Source organism: Cuculus canorus, chromosome 4 (assembly GCF_017976375.1).
Source record: "Cuculus canorus isolate bCucCan1 chromosome 4, bCucCan1.pri, whole genome shotgun sequence".
NCBI lineage: Eukaryota > Metazoa > Chordata > Aves > Cuculiformes > Cuculidae > Cuculus > Cuculus canorus.
In genome coordinates, this window is record NC_071404.1 from 4,098,927 (window position 1) to 4,116,871 (window position 17,945).

Below are 17,945 nucleotides of genomic sequence, written 5' to 3' on the forward strand. Positions count from 1 at the left end.
TGCTCGAGAACCTAAGCTATCCACCAGACCTGGCTCCCTGCAATTTCTACCTCTTCCCAAAGATCAAACTGGTGATCAAAGACACCCATTTTTTTGTCAGTAGAAGATTTGAAAGCAAAAATGACAGAGATCCTCAACAGACTTTCAGAAAATGATCTGTGGAATTGCTTTGGACTTAAAGTCCTTTCCAACTCAAACTATTTTATGATTCTACAGGAAAGATGTTGACAAACAGTTTGGCAAGGCCTTTTGCAACAGGACAAAGGAGTAATGGTTTTAAACTAAGTGAGGGTAGATTTAGACTGGACATAAGGAAGAAATGTTTTACACTGAGGGTGATAAGACACTGGCCCAAGTTGCCCAGGGAGATGGTAGCTGCCACATCCCTGGAAACATTCCAGGTCAGGTTGGATGGGGCTCTGAGGAACCTGACCTGGTTGAAGATGTCCCTGCTCGCTGCACAGGGGTTGGACTGGATGGGCTTTAAAAGTGCCTTCCAACCCAAACCATGCCATGATTCTATGATTCTGTATTTCTAGGACACTGGGATTCTGTGAGTCCACGATTCTATAATTCTCTGAATCCTTGATTCTAAGATTCTTTGATTTGATGATTCTATGATTCTACAATTCTGTGATTACATGCTTTTATGATTCTTCGATTCTAGGATAATAAGGGGAGACCTTATTGCTCTCTACAATTACCTGAAAGGAGGTTGTGGAGAGGAGGGAGCTGGGCTCTTCTCCCAAGTGACTGAGGAAAGGACAAGGGGGAATGGCCTCAAGCTCCGCCAGGGGAGGTTCAGGTTGGATATCAGAAAAAGTTCTTCATGGAAAGAGTCATTGGGCACTGGAACAGCTGCCCAGGGAGGTGGTCGAGTCACCTTCCCTGGAGGTGTTCAAGGAACGGGTGGATGAAGTGCTTAGGGACATGGTTTAAGGGAGTGGTAGGAATGGTTGGACTCAATGATCCAGTGGGTCCTTTCCAACCTGGTGATTCTATGATTCTAGGATTCAATGATTCTGCGAGTCTGATTCTATAGTTCTATCATTATGTGATTCTAGGATTCTCTGATTCTCAGATTCTGGGATTCTAGGGTTCTTTAATTCTAGGATTCTCTGATTCTGAGATTCTCTGATACTCAGATTCTAGGATTCTTTGATTCTAGGGTTCTGTGATTCTCTGATTTTGGGATTCTTTGGTCCTAGGATTCTCTGATTCGAGGATTCAAAGATTCTGTGAGTCTATGATTCTAGGATTTTATAATTCTATGATTCTCTGAATCTAGGACTCTGAGATTCTAGGATTGTGTGATTCTCTCATTCTCAGATTCTGGGATTCTAGGGTTCTTTAATTCTAGGATGCTCTGATTCTGAGAGTCTATGATTCTGGGTTTCTTTGATCCTAGGATTCTCTGATTCTAGGATTCTTCGATTCTAGGATTCTGTGATTCCCTGAATCTAGGATCCTCTGATTCTGGGATTTCCTGATTCTCTGATTCACTAATCCTATGAGCCCGTGGTTCTCGGTGCCTCTCTGTTGTTCCCCTCTCCGGGGCTGCGTTCCCCCTCTCCGGGACTGTTGTTCCCCTCTCCGGGGCTGCGTTCCCCCTCTCCGGAGCTGCGTTCCCCCTCTCCGGGGCTGTGTTTTCCCTCTCTGGGGCCGTTGATTCCTCTCTCTGGGGCGGTTGTTCCTCTCTCTGGGGCTGCGTTCCCCCCTTCGGGGCTGCGTTCCCCCCTCCAGGGTTGTCTTTCCCCCTCTCCGGGACTGTTTCCCCGCTCCGGGGCTGCAGATCCCGAGGCGCAGCAGCTCCGCCGCGGGGTGGGGAAGCGGACAGGGGAGGAGGAGGAGGAGGAGAAGCTGCTGCCGAGGAGGAGGCGTGGGGATCCTTGAGGCGGAGCCGGGGCGGGCTGGAAAACAGGCTGCCGCTGGTTTGTGAGCTCGCAGTGCCAGCAGCGCCGGGAGCCGCCAGCGCGGGGGGCAGAGCCCGTCCCTCCGGCCACCGCAGAGAGAGGTAGGGCGGGGGGGACACATCAGCGGGCAGGGGGACACACACGGGGGGCCGTGGGACCCCAGGGACCTGCCCGAGCCCTGCACCCGAGAGACAGCGTCAGCCGGGCTCGGGGGTGGGGGGAGCGAGGGGTGCAGTTTGGGGGCTGAGGGTTTAAATCCCCCTGTGACCCTCAGCCCCGAGGAAAGCCAGGACCAAGTGGAGCGGCTGCATTTCGGCGGCTGAGGGTTAAATCCATCGCCTTTATCCCTCAACCCCAAAGAAAGCAAGGGTCAAGTGGAGTAGTTGCGTTTCAGGTGCTGAGGGTATAAATTCCAGTCACCCTCAGCCCTCAGCCCCAAAGAAATCCAGGACTAAGTGGAATAGCAGCATATTGGGGGCTGAGGATATAACCCCCCCATCACCCTTATCCCACAGCCTCAAAGAAAGCCAGGACCAAGTGCAGTAGTTGCATTTCAGGTGCTGTGGGTATAAATTCCACTGTCACCCTCATTCCTCAGACCCAAGGAAATCAAGGACCAAGTGGGACAGCTGCTTTTAGGGGCTGAGAGTATGAATTCCCTGTCACCCTCAGCCCCAAAGAAATCCAGGACTAAGTGGAAGAGCAGCATATTGGGGGCTGAGGGTTTAAATCCCCCCATCACGTCCCTCAGCCCAAAGGAAAGAAAGGACCAACGGGAGCAGCTGCATTTCAGGGGCTGAGGGTATAACCCCCCCATCACCCTTATCCCACAGCCCCAAAGAAAGCCAGGACCAAGTGCAGTAGTTGCATTTCGGATGCTGTGGGTATAAATTCCACTGTCACTCTCATTCCTCAGACCCAAAGAAAGCCAGGACCAACTGGAGCAGCTGCATCTCAGGGGCTGAGGGTTTAAATCATCCCCCACCCTGATCACTCTCACCCCTCAGCCTCAAAGAAAGCAAGGACCAAGTGGAATAGTTGCATTTCAGGTGCTGAGGGTACAAATTCACCGTCACCCTCAGCCCCAGTGAAAGCCAGGACCAGCTAGAGCAGCTGCATTTCAGGTGCTGAGGGTATAAATCCCCTGTCACCCTCTTTCCTCAGCCCCAAAGAAGGCAAGGACCAAGTGGAGCAGCTGTCTTTCAGGGGCTGAGGGTTTAAATCCCCCCTCGGTGACCCTTATCCTCGAGAAAAGCAAGGACCAAGTGGAGCAGCTGCATTTTGGGGGCTGAAGGTTTAAATCCTCCGTGACCCTCAGCCCCAAAGAAAGCCAGGACCAAATGTAGCAGCTGCATTTCAGGGACTGAGGGTTTAAATCTCCCCATCGCATCCCTCATCTGAAAAGAAAGCAAGGATCAAGTGTACTTGTTGCATTTTGGGGGCTGAGGGTATAAATTCCCCTGTGACCCTCAGCCCCAAGGAAAGCAAGGACCAAGTGGAGCAGCTGCATTTCAGGGGCTGAGTGTTTAAATCCCCCTGTGACTCTCATCCCTGAGCAAATCCAGCAGAGAGCAGAAGGCTGCAGAGGGTTTTATCCCTACCTTTGTTTTTAGGGAGAGGTGAGGAAGCACCCCCACCCTGCCAATGTGTGTTGTGGTTTTGGGGTGTTCTGGGGTTGTTTTTCGCCTTCCCTGTGTTGATGTCAGTGTTATCGCCTGCTAGTGATGTGTGCCGTTGCATTGGGGTTTTGGGGTGGCTTAGGGTTTTCTCTCCCCTCTGTGTGTTTATGTCAGGGTTCTCGCCTGCCTATGCTGTGTGTCCGCGCACGCCTCAGCTTTCTCCACCTTAACATTTCAGGCGATGACACGAAGAATAAAGGTTAAGTGGGAAAGTCACCATAACCTGACACGTGAGGCGGAGTGTGAATTACGAGCTGTGAAGACTCTCGGTTCCTCTGCCTGTTGGTATTTCTTGTTTACACAAAGCTGTTACCATAACTGGGGGCTTAGACACTTCATAGCCGTCTCCTGATTTCAGGCGAATCCATTGACTCGCATGGAATTGCTCCGGCTTTTAAATCGCTGTGGTGGATGAGGAATTAGTCCTGGACGCGCGGTAGCAAAATGCACAAAGCCAGTTGTCAGTTACCCGATTCTGACCTGAAAACAAAGCTTTTTAGCATGTCATACCCTCAGCCACTGAAATGCATTTGCTCCTCTTGGTCATTGCTTTCTGATCACCCTTAAAAATCCTTTGCGTGGTGTCTGGGCTTGTTGTCTCAAATCCAGCTGTAATTGCCCTGATATAGTAGATGTAAACACCAGCTTTACGTAAAAGTGAAACCATATGTATCGGCTAACGCGCATCCACTCCATGATCCGGCACAAATAGAGTCGAGCCCGGAGCTCTGTCCTCAGCTCACCCTGTTGATCCACTTTTCCCTTAGCCTGTATAACACAGTCCCGTTCCCGGAGTCACCAGACAGGTTTAGCGGAGGACAAGAAATCAGCCTTTCTGCATGTTGTGCAAGAATGCTTTATGTTTTCAGTCTTCTACAAATGTTGTTTTATTGAATTACTGATAACATTCTGCTTTCGTAGGTCCTTTTCCATTTCAAGATTGTTAGCCCAGCACTTACTAATCTTTCATGGCACTGCTGTGGAACAGATGTACAGTGTTTTTCAGCGGCAAGGTCTGTAGTTTCAGCTGGCTTTGCCTCTAAAAAAGGCAGTGCTGCCTTTCCCTTATACTCTCGCTGTGGAGTGGGAAGCCAGACTAGGAAACAGATTTGGATGACAACTGAGCTGGCAAACCCCCAGTGGTCTTAGGTCTGACTCAGTGCCTGAATCCAAAACAATACATAGCTGTTCAAATGTTTACCTGAGCATCTTTGGGTTTAGAGGAGCATCTAGGTGGTATTTTGGGCAAACTATACGTGGAAAGAGGTGTGGAGGTCTGGTTCTTTAAGTCTTGAAAACACCAGCTGATCTTGGGTGCTGTGGTTGCTTATCCTCAATCCTTTGGCTTGGCTTTACCCTTTTGTGCCATGTTTTCTTGAAATGATGGAGCATGTGGCTGGAAAGCCACGAACACCCTGTATGTATCCTGGAAGCCCCTGTCCTCATTTCTGCTGTTGCTGAAAACACTTCTGGAGAGTCCTCTCTGGTTTTCACTTGAAGGGCGTTCTCTCTCTTGTGTCTTTTCTGCCAAAATGTGTCCGAGTGCTGTCACAAGTTGACTGTGATGTCTCTGAAATACAGTCTTTTCCTGGTATGGGGGAATCGAAGTTGATGTGGTGTGGTTGGGGAGGTTGAGGTAGAGTTTGGGAAGTGCTGTGAAATCATAGAATGGTTTGGGTTGGAAGGGACCTTAAAGTTCATCCAATTCCAACACCCCTGCCATGGGCAGAGACATCTCCCACTGGATCAGGCTGCTCAAAGCCCCATTCAACCTGGCCTTGAACACCTCCAGGGATGGGGCAGCCACAACTTCTCTGGGCAACCCCCACCAGTGCCTCCCCACACTCACAGGAAAAAGTTTCCTCCTAACATCTCATCTAAATCTCCCCTCTTTCAGCTTAAAACCATTGCTCCTCATCTTTTCCCTGCACTCCCTGACAAAAGAACCCCTCCTCAGCTTTCCTGTAGCCCCCTTTAAGTCCTTGAAGGCTTCTATAAGGTCTCCCTGGAGTCTTCTCTTGTCCAGGGTAAACAAGCCCAACTCTCTCAGCCTGTCTTCGGATTGGAGGTGCTCCAGCCCTTGGATCTCTGAAATATTCCTCAGGAGGAGAAGGACACCTATGGTTTATGGGCTCTCTACAGGACCCTTTGGTGTAAAAGGTGTGGGTGTGCTCTTTTACTGATCTCCACCTTAGCCAAGTGGACTGATTTAGTTTTTTTCACATTCTTTCATCTGCAAAGGGTAGTGGACTCCTGTCCATTGCTGCCTTGGAAGCTGAAAGGCATATTCCTGCCTGTAGTGGATTCCTGCTGGCTACTTGAAGAGTGAAGCTGCCTGTCCTCTCCATCCCAGTTGTATCGCTTCATGTTTTCTGTGACTGTCATCCCACGGAAAAGTAATCCCTTCTGATGAAATCTAAGATTCCTCAACTCATTTCTTGCTGGCCCAAATGAGGGTCTTAGGAGAAAGACGATGCCAACTTCTGAAGTATGTGGTTTACTTACTTTGTATGGTTGGGTTATAGAAAAAAGAAATAGGCTTTATTTTCTCTGTGCCTGTATATTAAAATACAGCCGGTTGTATTTCACAAATCAAAGTGCTGTCTCCCTTCTCTCAGTAATTAACAGTCCAGAAAATGGAAAAATGTAGAAATATCCTTTCCCATGGCCACAAACACTAGTCCTCTCCAAGAGTTAATGAAGTCAAGTCTATGGAAATTAAATAACTGATTTTTTTTAGCTCTGTTGGTGAGCTAAAATGTTGTGTCAGAGTGGTAAACAGTAAATTAAAGAGGTATAAAGATTACCTCTTGGAAATGAAATGGGTGGAGGATGGATTGGAGCTTTTCCTTCTCAACAGAGCATTTAAACCATCTGTCTTAAGGATCTGTCCTGCTCTTGCGTGGCTGCAAAAATTGATCTGTAGCATCGCAGCAATGTGGGAGAAGGGCAGTAACCCCCCATGGCTGGTGAGCGAGGTGCTCTCCCCTGGCTGCTGGGAGCTGGGCTTCAAATTCTCTTGCACGCCAAGTGCGCAGCAGGTCTGTGACAAGGGGTCGGAAGCATGACCACAAAAACCCAAATGCAACCAATTCCTTGTGTTATGGGCTCCTAAGAAGTGAACAGTTTAACAAATGACATCACAAAATGTGGTGTGTTACCCATCTGTGTATTCCTCTTGAAGGAATGTGAAAATTGTCAGCCACTTGGATGATGTGTCCCATTTTTCTCAGCTTTTGTTGATGTGTTGGTTTGCTGTGTCCCTGTATTCCATGCTATGTGTTGAGGTTACGTGGGTGTATGCACGGTAATACCACTTGAGTTTATAGTAGTGGAAATTGGTTACAAGGCTTTGGTTTTCTTTTTAAATCTAATGTTTCTGTGGTTTCTTTTTATTTTAAGAAAAGATTCCAGAAATGCTGTGGGTGGGAACGCAAACTCCTTGGAAAATAAACTTCTCCAGTTAGCATGATGTGCATGGTGGCACCTCAAGAGCACATTGATGTGATGCAGCCGTTTCACGTGGTGTGTGGCTCTGCTCTGGAGAGTGGCTTTGTAAGAACCCAAGTTTCACAGAATCACAGAATCACAAGGTTGGAAAGGACCCATTGGATCATCGAGTCCAACCATTCCTAACACTCCCTAAACCATGTCCCTAAGCACTTCATCCACCCGTTCCTTAAACACCTCCAGGGAAGGCGACTCGACCACCTCCCTGGGCAGCCTCTGCCAGTGCCCAATGACTCTTACTGTGAAGAATTTTTTTCTGATATCCAACCTGAACCTCCCCTGGTGGAGCTTCAGGCCATTCCCTCTTGTCCTGTCCTCTGTCACTTGGGAGAAGAGCCCAGCTCCCTCCTCTCCACAACCTCCTTTTAGGCAGTTGTAGAGAGTAATAAGGTCTCCCCTCAGCCTCCTCTTCTCCAGGCTAAACAACCCCAGCTCTCTCAGCCACTCCTCGTAAGACTTGTTCTCCAGCCCCCTCACCAGCTTTGTTGCTCTTCTCTGGAGACGCTCCAGAGTCTCAACATCCTTCTTGTGGTGAGGGGTCCAGAACTGAACACAGTATTCAAGGTGCGGTCTCACCAGTGCTGTCTCACAGTTTGAGATCTTATGTTTGTGTCTGTGAACATATTTTGGGCAGGCTGTGGGGTTCAGATCCCCCCTGTACCTTCTGGGAGTCCACTGCAAGCTTCTCGAGGTTCTGCTTGATGCATGAAACTGTCTTTTCTTTGGTAGGATATGGTCAGTTGGTGTTGCAGAGGCATTGCTCTTCGGCTGTGCTGGGCATATGCTCTTTAAGGAGTTTATGGCACTGTGCTTCACATTTACCGGAGCGTCACTAGAATATACAGCAAGTGCTTTATTCGTTGTGTGGGGGAAAAAAAGGCTTTGGGTACCAGAGCCTTGGGGCGACCCTGGGGTAGGGACTGCAGGCTGGCGGAATGGAAGAGGTGGTGGGGGTTGGAATTGGGTGATCTTTAAGGTCCTTTCCAACCCAAACCATTCTATGATTCAGCCAGCTGCCCTGTGTTGTCGATTCAGGCTGTGGATAATGCAGCATGCAGGGGTTTATACCAACCTTCTTGCAGGAGGAACCTGACAGCAGTGTGACACAGACCTTTGTTCTGGGAGATGCACTGTAGGTATTGGCGACCTTTTCCTCCGCAGACCTTTAAATGCAGTGGATTTGTAAAAAGCAGTGCTTCTTTGGTGAATTTTAATCACGTCCTTGGTTTTAAGTGCATTTTTGTGGCCACTAGAGTTTTTGTTTTGTGACACCTTTGGGCCAGGGATGCGATGTTGTAAGGACTCCTGGAGTGTTTTGGCCCGGAGTTGGCCTGGAGGTAGTGAGATAAGCTCATCAGTAGGGATGTAGTGCAGAAGGGGTCACAGAGCCCCTCCCAGCTCTTCATGCTGAAGTTTGATCCCTGGGCTGTTTTAGGGTGGTTCTCTGCTACCAAGCCATCCTTGAAGGTTTTCTGCAAGTCTCGGTAAAACAAGACGGCTATTGTTAGTGCTCTTGAATAACTCAAAATGAGGGCGGCTGGGAGCTCACTGGGGCTGAAGGAAACAGATTTTGCAGCCCTCGCACAGTGATTTACACAGAGCTGTGGCTGTTGCACATTCCTTCTTCAGAACCGTATTCCACATCATCCTCTGAGACCACGGTCATCTCATTTCTGAGAACAGGAGGATGGAGGGAGAGAGCTGGAGCCCAGAGAACTGAACTGGTGTAAATAAGGATGATACCAGCTTGTGGGGTATCTTTGGTTTTGGTCACTTGCATTTCTTTTATCTAATAGGGCTTTAAAGGACTGCAGCATCTTTGTAATGGCTTGAAAATTGCATTAAAATAACTTTTTTTTTTTTGTACCTATTGAATTCAAAGGCAGGAACTACCTTTTAAGAAATAAGAAAATATTTGTTTTCCTGAATGACGAAGTCAAGAACTTAATGGAGGCAGATAATTTCTGCCTTTCTTCATCGTTTATTGTTCTGCACAATGCCAGATTTTTCCTGAACGTGTCCTCTAGATTTAGCTGAGTGGCATTTAACAGTGTAGGTTGCTGGCATGCTTGGAATGACTGAAATATTGGCCAGGATATGATGATGTTTGCACACTCTGAGAGGGAGGGGGAAAAAAAAGTGCTTTGGTTTGGACCATTTCCGTTGTGAAATACCTCCTCAAGCTACTTTTTAGCTAAAGTATCTGGAAAATACCTTCTGCTAAGCTAAGCAGGTAGTTCTGGCTTATCCCTGAGCTGGGAATTGCATAGGAAAGGAGCAGTTGCTTTTCCTTTTGGAGAGTTCTATTCAGTTTAATTCATTTCACAGGGCAGATGGGGAATGGTTTTTCTCCCAGAGAGATTGTACAGGTGTCATATTCAAGTACGCTCACCTAATAATTCCGTTGGGCGGACAGACATTTAGTCTGAAACTGAATCTAACGTTCTCCTGTCCCATGGGCATGCATGTTCCAGGATGTAGGTGTAACTGCCTGCTTTGATCTCCAGTCTTTTTCGAACAGGATTTTCTCTTTTTGGAAGCAGTCGCAGTTGTGATCCCAGAGGACCCTGCCAGGAAGACGTGCATCATTAGCCTGTCTGGGAATCCTTTGGTTGAACTCCTAAAAATCACAGACCCTTTCGGAAAGTCTGGGAAGCTGGAGGGAGCATCGTTTTGCAAGACACAGGCTTCAGCAGTGAAACTGCATTAAGATCTTTTCACTGTGCTGTCCTATCTCTGGCTGCTTGTTTCCTCTCTTGCATAACCCCTCTCCACCCCCATCAGGGCATGGTGTAACTGGTGATTTATAGCAAGTTAAGGCACTGCTTCCAGTGAAAGGGTGTATGTCCGGGTGTGACTGTGGGTAAGAGATCTTGATCAGGCAGCCCACACACTTTGCAGCTCATTATTACTTATTTTTATAGGGTTATTTTTCAATTAGGTCCAATTCCTGCCCTGTCCTGTGACTGCTGCTGCCATAGAATCATAGAATCACCAGGTTGGAAAGGACCCACTGGATCATTGAGTCCAACCATTCCTAACACTCCCTTAAACCATGTCCCTAAGCACTTCATCCACCCGTTCCTTAAACATCTCCAGGGAAGGTGACTCGACCCCCTCCCTGGGCAGCTGTTCCAGTGCCCGATGACTCTTTCCATGAAGAATTTTTTTCTGATATCCAACCTGAACCTCCCCTGGCGGAGCTTCAGGCCATTCCCTCTTGTCCTGTCCTCAGTCACTTGGGAGAAGAGCCCAGCTCCCTCCTCTCCACAACCTCCTTTCAGGTAGTTGTAGAGAGCAATAAGGTCTCCCCTCAGCCTCCTCTTCTCCAGGCTAAACAATCAGTAGGGAGAGAGCAAGGACAGTGCAAGCTTAGATCTAAGTTTCCTGGAACTGCAAAACTGCCCTCAGATGCACTGGGATGTGCTCACGAACTCACACGTGCACACACAAGTGGGTATTTCTGCCCTGAACCACCTCTGTCATCTCACTCGCTGCATGCTTCCAGGGACGGGCGCGATTGAGAGCTTAGAGATCAACTTTGTATTTCCAAGAGTGAGCTGGGAGGATTTGCGAGGAAGCAAAAACTCCTAAACCCCCTTTGCTGCTGAGGTTGGAAGCTCAAGCCCTAATCCTGAGGTAGAGATTAGTACTTTGGGGTTCGCAGTTTATCCTCTGCTGGTTGGATGGTCTGATCTCACAGAACACTATGTTAATTCATGTTTGCAGAAGCACGGTGCTTCCAGTAATGTAGTAGACTAAATTAAATGTTTATGTTTTATAGTCTGTTTTATTTTATAGCCTGTTTATAGTCATGGGGAGCTCACATCATTGCTCCAGTTATACGATAGCATCTGGTGCCTCTATTTGGACTTTGAAGAGAACTTGACAAAGGGCTTTAGAATCCAACACTAGGTCATTACCCATTTTGTCCCTCTGATTCCTTTGGAGTGGGATCCAGGACTGTGTGGGGGGATCCAGGACTGTGTGGAGGGCTCCCTGCACGGTAGAGCATTAGGAGAGGATCCCAAGGTTTGATGAGAGGGCTACATGAAGCCTGCTCTGCACTCAAATAGCTGCCATGGGCAAGCCTGTAGGAAGCACCAGAGGTTGCAGCTCTTGTGGGTGACTGAGAGGTCAGCACTAATGAGGTATTTCTGCATGAAGAGTTTATGCAGGTGGGATTTCTCATGCTGGGCTCCCAGCTGAGCAGGGGACAGGCAATGCTGGAGGGCAGATGGGAATCTGTAATGCTGAGCAGACAATCTCTGAGCTTTTATGTTGTTAGAAGCAGAGACGTTTTGCTCAGGGCTTCCCCAAAACATCAAAGATATCCAATCCTGAAGATCTTACACATGAAAATATTCCAGGGAGGAAAAGAAGGTAGGTCTAAAGAGAAGAAAAAGAGAGCTCCTCTGACTGCCAGGAGGGATGTGAAGGAGGCAAAATGGGAGAGAAAGTGCAGATGGACTCCTGTTAACAACCGTTCCCGTGCTGAGGGATGTGAGGGATGGCTCCATTGGGGAGGCTGTGCTGGGAAGCTCCTGTTCATGTTCCTCTTCTGTAGGACTGAGGTCCAGAGGAGGCTACAAAAATGATGCAATGGCTGGAGCACCTCCCATTATGAGGACAGGCTGAGAGAGTTGGGGTTGTTCAGCCTGGAGAAGAGAAGGCTCTGAGGAGGCATTATAGCGACCTTCCAGTACCTGAAGGGGCTACAAGAAAGCTGGAGAGAGCCTTTGTTTACAGAGGCTTGTAGTGACAGGACTGGGGGGAATGGCTACAAATGGGAGAGGGGTAGATTTAAACTAGATGTAAGGAAGAAATTCTTCGTGGTGAGGGTGGGGAGACACTGGCCCAGGTTGCCCAGGGAAGCTGTGGCTGCCCCATCCCTGGAGGTGTTCCAGGCCAGGTTGGATGGGGCTTTAAGCAACCTGGTCCAGGTGGGAGGTGTCCCTGCCCATGGCAGGGGGTTGGAACTGAATGGCCTTTAAGGTCCCTTCCAATTCAAACAGTTCTATGATTGTGTTATCTCTGCAGCACTTCTCCAGGGACAAGAGGGAGAAATTGCCCATAGGGAATGGGCAGCTGTTGCACACAGGATCCAGCAGCAGTTCTCCAGAGTGTTATGGAGATGCTAGGGAAGCATGTGTGCTCCTGTGTTCTGTTGTCATATTTCTGTTATAAGCAAAGAACAGGAGGGCCAAAAAGGACCTTCGTAGGTTGTCCAATCTGACCTTCTGCCCCAGGAGTGGGTCAGATCAGTCTAAACTTTCCCAGCAGATGTTTATCCAACACAGTTGTTAAAAGCCTCCAGTGATGGACTTTCCCAATCCTCCCTGGGTGATCCTTTAAAGTCTTTCACTGTTCTTAGCACTACCAAGATTTTCCTAGTTTCTGGCTTGGATTTCTTGTCCTACAGTTGAAAATTGTTGACCTCCTGCCCTTTTGTTACTGTACAGAGTGAGCTGTTCTGTCCTTTCTTTCAGCAGACTTTGGGAATGCCTGGGCCATGTCTTTCTTGAGCTACAGGTCCCCGAACTTGCCTGCCATGCTCATCTGGCACCTGCCTTGAACTCAGCCAACAGATGTGGTTTTGTGACTCATATATAGATTTTGTGGTATGATGGATGCATGGTTTTTCTTTTCTGGCAGCAGCAGAAATGAAATATTTTGGCATGTAAGGTTTCATTATGGTTTTGTCTTTTTACCCGCTATAAAATCAGGGCATATGCTCATCTTAAAAGATGTCCCTGCTCCTGCAGGAGGGTTGGACCAGATGACCTATAAAGGTCTCTTCCAACCCAAACCGTTTTATGATTCTATGTTTTTTCTCCAGTGATGTCTTTTCTACAGGGATGTGTTATGGATCTCCACCAGCTCTTCCAGAATAGTGCTTCTCTGGTGTAGGGTGAAAGTCCTTGCTGGCTGCTCTCCTTAAGGCTCTCCTGGTGACTAGCTGGATTGCAACCTGGATAATTGTGCTCTACTGATCCCACCTCCCAGCTGTGTTCAGGAGTCACCTTCCATTCTCTCTCCCTGCAGTGGTTACGCTCCTCGCATCTGATTTTGTAGGTACTTGCTGTGAAGGATACAGCTATTCATGCATTTCCAGAGATTATAAAAATTTGTCTGGGCGGGTTATTGAGAGGAGAGATGGCACTCAAACATAAACCACTTCAGAAAATGCAAGAGATAAGCACTAGAAACATCACTTTGTAAGGTAAACTGGGTAACTTACCAGCCGGCATTAAGGGAACAATTAGCCATTTGCTTCAAGGTGATTGCTGTTTGATGGTTGTAATTTTAGGAAAACGATTCCAAATGACTGTGACAGATTTCTGAGGGCTGCTTGTCCATCTGGGTGAAGCGAATTCGGGTCTTTATGCTTCCAGGTGGGCAGATGTCCACATTACACAAAACACTGCAGTTTACATTCATTGACCTTGGTGTGCACCATAGTATCAGTTTAGGGAGTGCAGAGATAGGACAGGGGGTAATGGTTTTAAGGTGAAAGAGGGGAGATTTAGATTAGATATTAGGAAGGAATGTTTTCCTGTAAGGGTGGTGAGGCACTGGCAGACGATGCCCAGAGAAGGCACAGATGCCCCATCCCTGGTGGTGTTCAAGGCCAGGTTGGATGAGGCTTTGAGCAGCCTGATCCAGTGGGAGGTGTCCCTGCCCACGGCAGGGGGTTACAACTGGGTGATGTTTAAGGTCCATGCTGACCTAAAGCTGAAGTTAACACCAAAATGAAGGCTGGTCTGGACAGGTCTGAAACACCACTTGGCGTCAGCTCATGTTTATTGTGGTGGGAAGAGCAGGTAGGGAGGAGCAGCCTTTATTTTGTTTGTTTGAGCTATCAGTATGTATCTTCTTTGAATTCCTCACCCTTTCCTTGCAGAGCTTTTGTGTGCTAACTCGTAAAATGTGAGTTTCCAGTTTCTCTTTTCAGTTCCAAATAACAATGAAAGCTCTGGTGTTTTCTTTCTTAGTCTTTTTCTGCCTTCATTACAGATGCAGGGACCTTTAGTCATGTGGAAGGTATTTTATTGACAGCTTTTGTGTCTTAAGTACTTGTTATGGCTGAACAGGTGTAGAGTGCTGTCGTCTCCTGGACAAAATCCCTTGTTCACTGTTTCTTCATAATGATTTCTTAGAACTGAAGAGTAATTTAGGTTGCATAGGGCATCTGGAGCTCTCTTGTCTGACCTCTTGCTCCAAGCAGAGCCAAAATCAAAGGCAGGTTTCTCGTGAACTTTTCTGATCAAGTTTCGTCCTTTTCCAGTCAGATCTGGCAGGTTGATGCTTAGTGCTCTCCCAGTGAGAAATATTTTCCTCTTGGCTGGTCAGAATTTCCCTTGCTGCAAGTTATTCTGATTGATTCTTGTCCTTTTGTTCATATTTGTTGAGAAGTGTCTAGCTGCGTCTTCTCTCTAACCCCCCAGTTAAGTAGTTGAAGATAGAAATTACATCCTCCACTCACTGCCATTTCTTCTCCAAGTTAAGCAGCCCCTGTTCCCTCATTCTCTTCTCTTACATCATGTATTCTAGTGACTTTCTTCAACCCTTTCCTCCAGCTGGCTGAGTAGTTCTGCCCTCCAGTGTATCAATCGCTAACCTCAGCACGGTGTAGTTTCGGAACTTGCTGAGGGAGCTCACCACCCCATCATCCAGGGCATTAGTTAAGATGTGGAACAGTGTCAGTGTCACTACTAGCTGTTCATTGAGGAACACCATTCATACAGGACTGTTGGTTAACACATCAGCCTGTTGGCTGCTACCTTTTGAGCTCAATGATCCAACCAAATTTTAATCACCTTGTGTTCCACCGACCCAACATGTATCTCCCCATTTGTGGGGACATATTAAGCGTCTCTAGAATGGTTACTCTACTCTTTAAAAGACCTGCTAATGAGTGAGTTGCTTCCAAACAGCAAAAAAGCTGTATTCAGACTGACCTGTGTGGGACTTTTCTATGGGGCAAGTGTGCTGGAAGAAAAGGAATGTGGAGTAAATGCACATGGACTAGAATCATAGAATGGTTTGGGCTGAAAGGGACCTTAAAATCATCCAGTTCCAACCCCCCTGCCATAGGCAGGGACACCTCCCACTGGATCAGGCTGCCCAAGGACCCATCCAAGCTGGCCTTGAACACCTCCAGGAATGGGGCATCCACAACTTTACTGGGCAACCTGTGCCAGTATCTCACAGTCAAAAATTTCTTCCTTATATCTATAGAATCAGAATAACAGATTCTATAGAATCTACAAAACTTCGGAAAAGCAGTTACTAGTCTCTTTTTCTGTGTTGATAAACCCATGGACTCTCGTTCTTCCCATCCACATTGATGGCTTGTTTTTAGCAGAGATTAAGCCAGGATGTTAGACTCCAAAATCATAATCTGTCAATTTTTCCATCTGGGTTTAGGAAGAAAAAGGTTTCCTTCAGGCTGTAGCCTGCTTGCTTGCCTAGGCTAGTTTGTTCTTAGGAATGCGTCTGGCTTAAATGCATGCAGCTTACTCTCATACCTGGATTGTTTTAGTTCTGTTATTCTCCACAAGGTTCTTTCCGGTCTGCATTTATAAAAGATGCATTAGCTGCACAGCAGTGAGCAGCTAAGGGCGAAACTTTGCAAGGTTGGCTTGCTTTCCACAGATCATCTCTGCGGGTTGAGGTTTGCCTTTGTGCAGCTGTGGGATGTTGTTGAACCTCACAATTGTATCATAACCCTCTAAAATGCCAGAGCCATTTCTGGAATCTTGTTGTATAGGAAGTTGCTCCATGTTTTTGCATTTGTTAACACTCTTTCTCAAGTGTTTCCTCTTGTTGATGTTGGACCAGTGTGTCAAGATCATTTGGAAATCTAAACCTGCACACCATAGTGCTTACAAATCCCTCCCAGCTGAATCATCTGTTGAGTTTATGGCCATACATTCCAGTCCATCATCCAACTGATAATGAAAATAATGCACAGCTCCTATGTCTGGATGGACCCGCTGGAATTTCCAGTGCCCTCCCAAATGGATAGCAAACCCTTGATAATTACGCTCTGAGAACTGTGTTGTCAAGCAGCTGTTTTATGGTGATTATATCTAATTCATGTTTTCTTAGCTGGATGTTGTGAGAATGTCATGTGGAACAGTGTCAGAGCCAATAAAGATTGCATTTATGGATATCCTCATCACTTATGTACAGGCATACATTTTTTACCTGCTGATGCATAGATCCTTTATTGTTCCATAGCTTTTTAGAGCTAGAAGGCACCTTAAAAGTGATGACATCTGCCCCTGTCCACACTGAAAGTATAGATGTGCCAAAGCCAAGCTAGATTTATCAGGGCTTTTGTAATGGGACAGTTGCCATATGACAGCTCCAGGAGATCAAGAGGAAACAAATGGGATGTGTTTATGGGTCCTAAATAAAATTAAGCCATTACCTGAATCCAGTGTTCAGAGCAGCCTTTGAACGAATCCCAACCCTTTTTCTGCAAAGTCTGGAAAATTAAAGACGGTGTCTAATCTGTACCAGATATCAGCCACCGGTTATCAGTGCCTACGTGCTGTTACTCAGATCTCGTTATTGTCTAAGTGGATAACAGGCACTACACTTCACAACTACATAAGTATATTAAGCTTAATCTGCTTTGGAGTAGGGAGGGGAAGATGTGCTTGGTGACAAATGACACAAGAAGCTGCACAGTGGAGCAGTGGTGTAAATATGCTCTTGTGTCCCCATCTCTTCAGTTCCAGGAACTTTCTGTGGCAGAGGCTTTATAGGTCTATAGCACTTACATGAATATTTGAGTCCCAGAGCAGAGAGTTGGCTCACTTTCAGACTTCAGCTGTGTTAGCCAGGCAGTTTCACTCTTAAAAGCACAGTTTTTCCAGTGGTTAAATCCATTTCAGAGGTGTATTTTAATAAGAGAAGCAGGATAAAAGATAAAAGATGGTCAAGCATTGGAACAGAATGCCCAGGGAAGTGGTGGAGTTTCCGTACCTGGAGGTGTTCAAGAAACTTATCCACATGGCACTTTGGGACATGGTTTAGTGGGCATGGTGGTGTTGGGCCGACAGTTGCTGATCTTAGAGGTCTTTTCCAACTTTTGTGATTCTATGATGCTATGATAACTTCATCCCTAGTTTTAAATCCAGTGTGGTACAACAGAGATATTCATCGTGTGTGTGTGTAACAACTGGATTTTGCAGCAGGTCCCTCGTCCTAAGGCTTCTTTCCAGCTCGTGAAGAAGACACAAAGTGAACAGGATCAGAAGGCTTATGTGAGAGTTGAGGTGACTTGTTCTCTACCTGGAAGAGAGAAGCTGTTTGCTTGTGGAAGTACTCTTCCTTTTATTTTTTTCCTGAGTAGATGCATGCTTTTACCCATTTAAAAATTTTTGGAGTGGAATAACTCTTTGCAAAGGCATAACGAAAACTAAGTCAGACTCTTGTAGAGGATATGTGTTTATATTTCCTCAGCAGGTAGCTTATGTATTGAAAAATGTTGATATGAGCACATTTCGCTAGTTGTGAACACCTGTTACGTTCTTGGAAGAAGGTATCTGCAAGGGATGTTTCTGGTGTGTCTACCAAGGGGATCTTTAGCTCAAGGTAGTTGGAGAGTGACTGTGTGAAACATAGAATCATAGAATAGTTTGGGTTGGGAGGAACCTTAAAGATCATCTAGTTCCAACCCCCCTGCCATGGGCAGGCACATGTCTCAGTAGATTAGGCTACCAGAGATCCCATCCAACCTGGTCTTGAACACCTCCAGGGATGGGGCAGCCACAACTTCCCTGGGCAACCTGTTCCAGTTCCTCACCACTCTCATAGTGAAGAAATT

At 46.9% G+C, this 17,945-nt stretch overlaps 1 protein-coding gene across 3 annotated transcripts in view; it reads left to right on the forward strand.

Moving 5' to 3' along the window:
• The window catches only part of SMOX (spermine oxidase), an 88,163-nt gene that overhangs the window by 22,161 nt on the left and 48,057 nt on the right, over positions 1-17,945 (forward strand). Inside the window, exon 1 of one of the 3 annotated variants that reach the window (XM_054065248.1) lies at positions 1,881-2,014. The exons of the other annotated variants lie outside the window; for them this stretch is intronic. The gene's annotated coding sequence lies outside the window, so the exon portion shown is untranslated. Of the gene's footprint in view, positions 1-1,880; positions 2,015-17,945 lie in introns of those variants that run through there. 3 annotated transcript variants of the gene reach the window in all.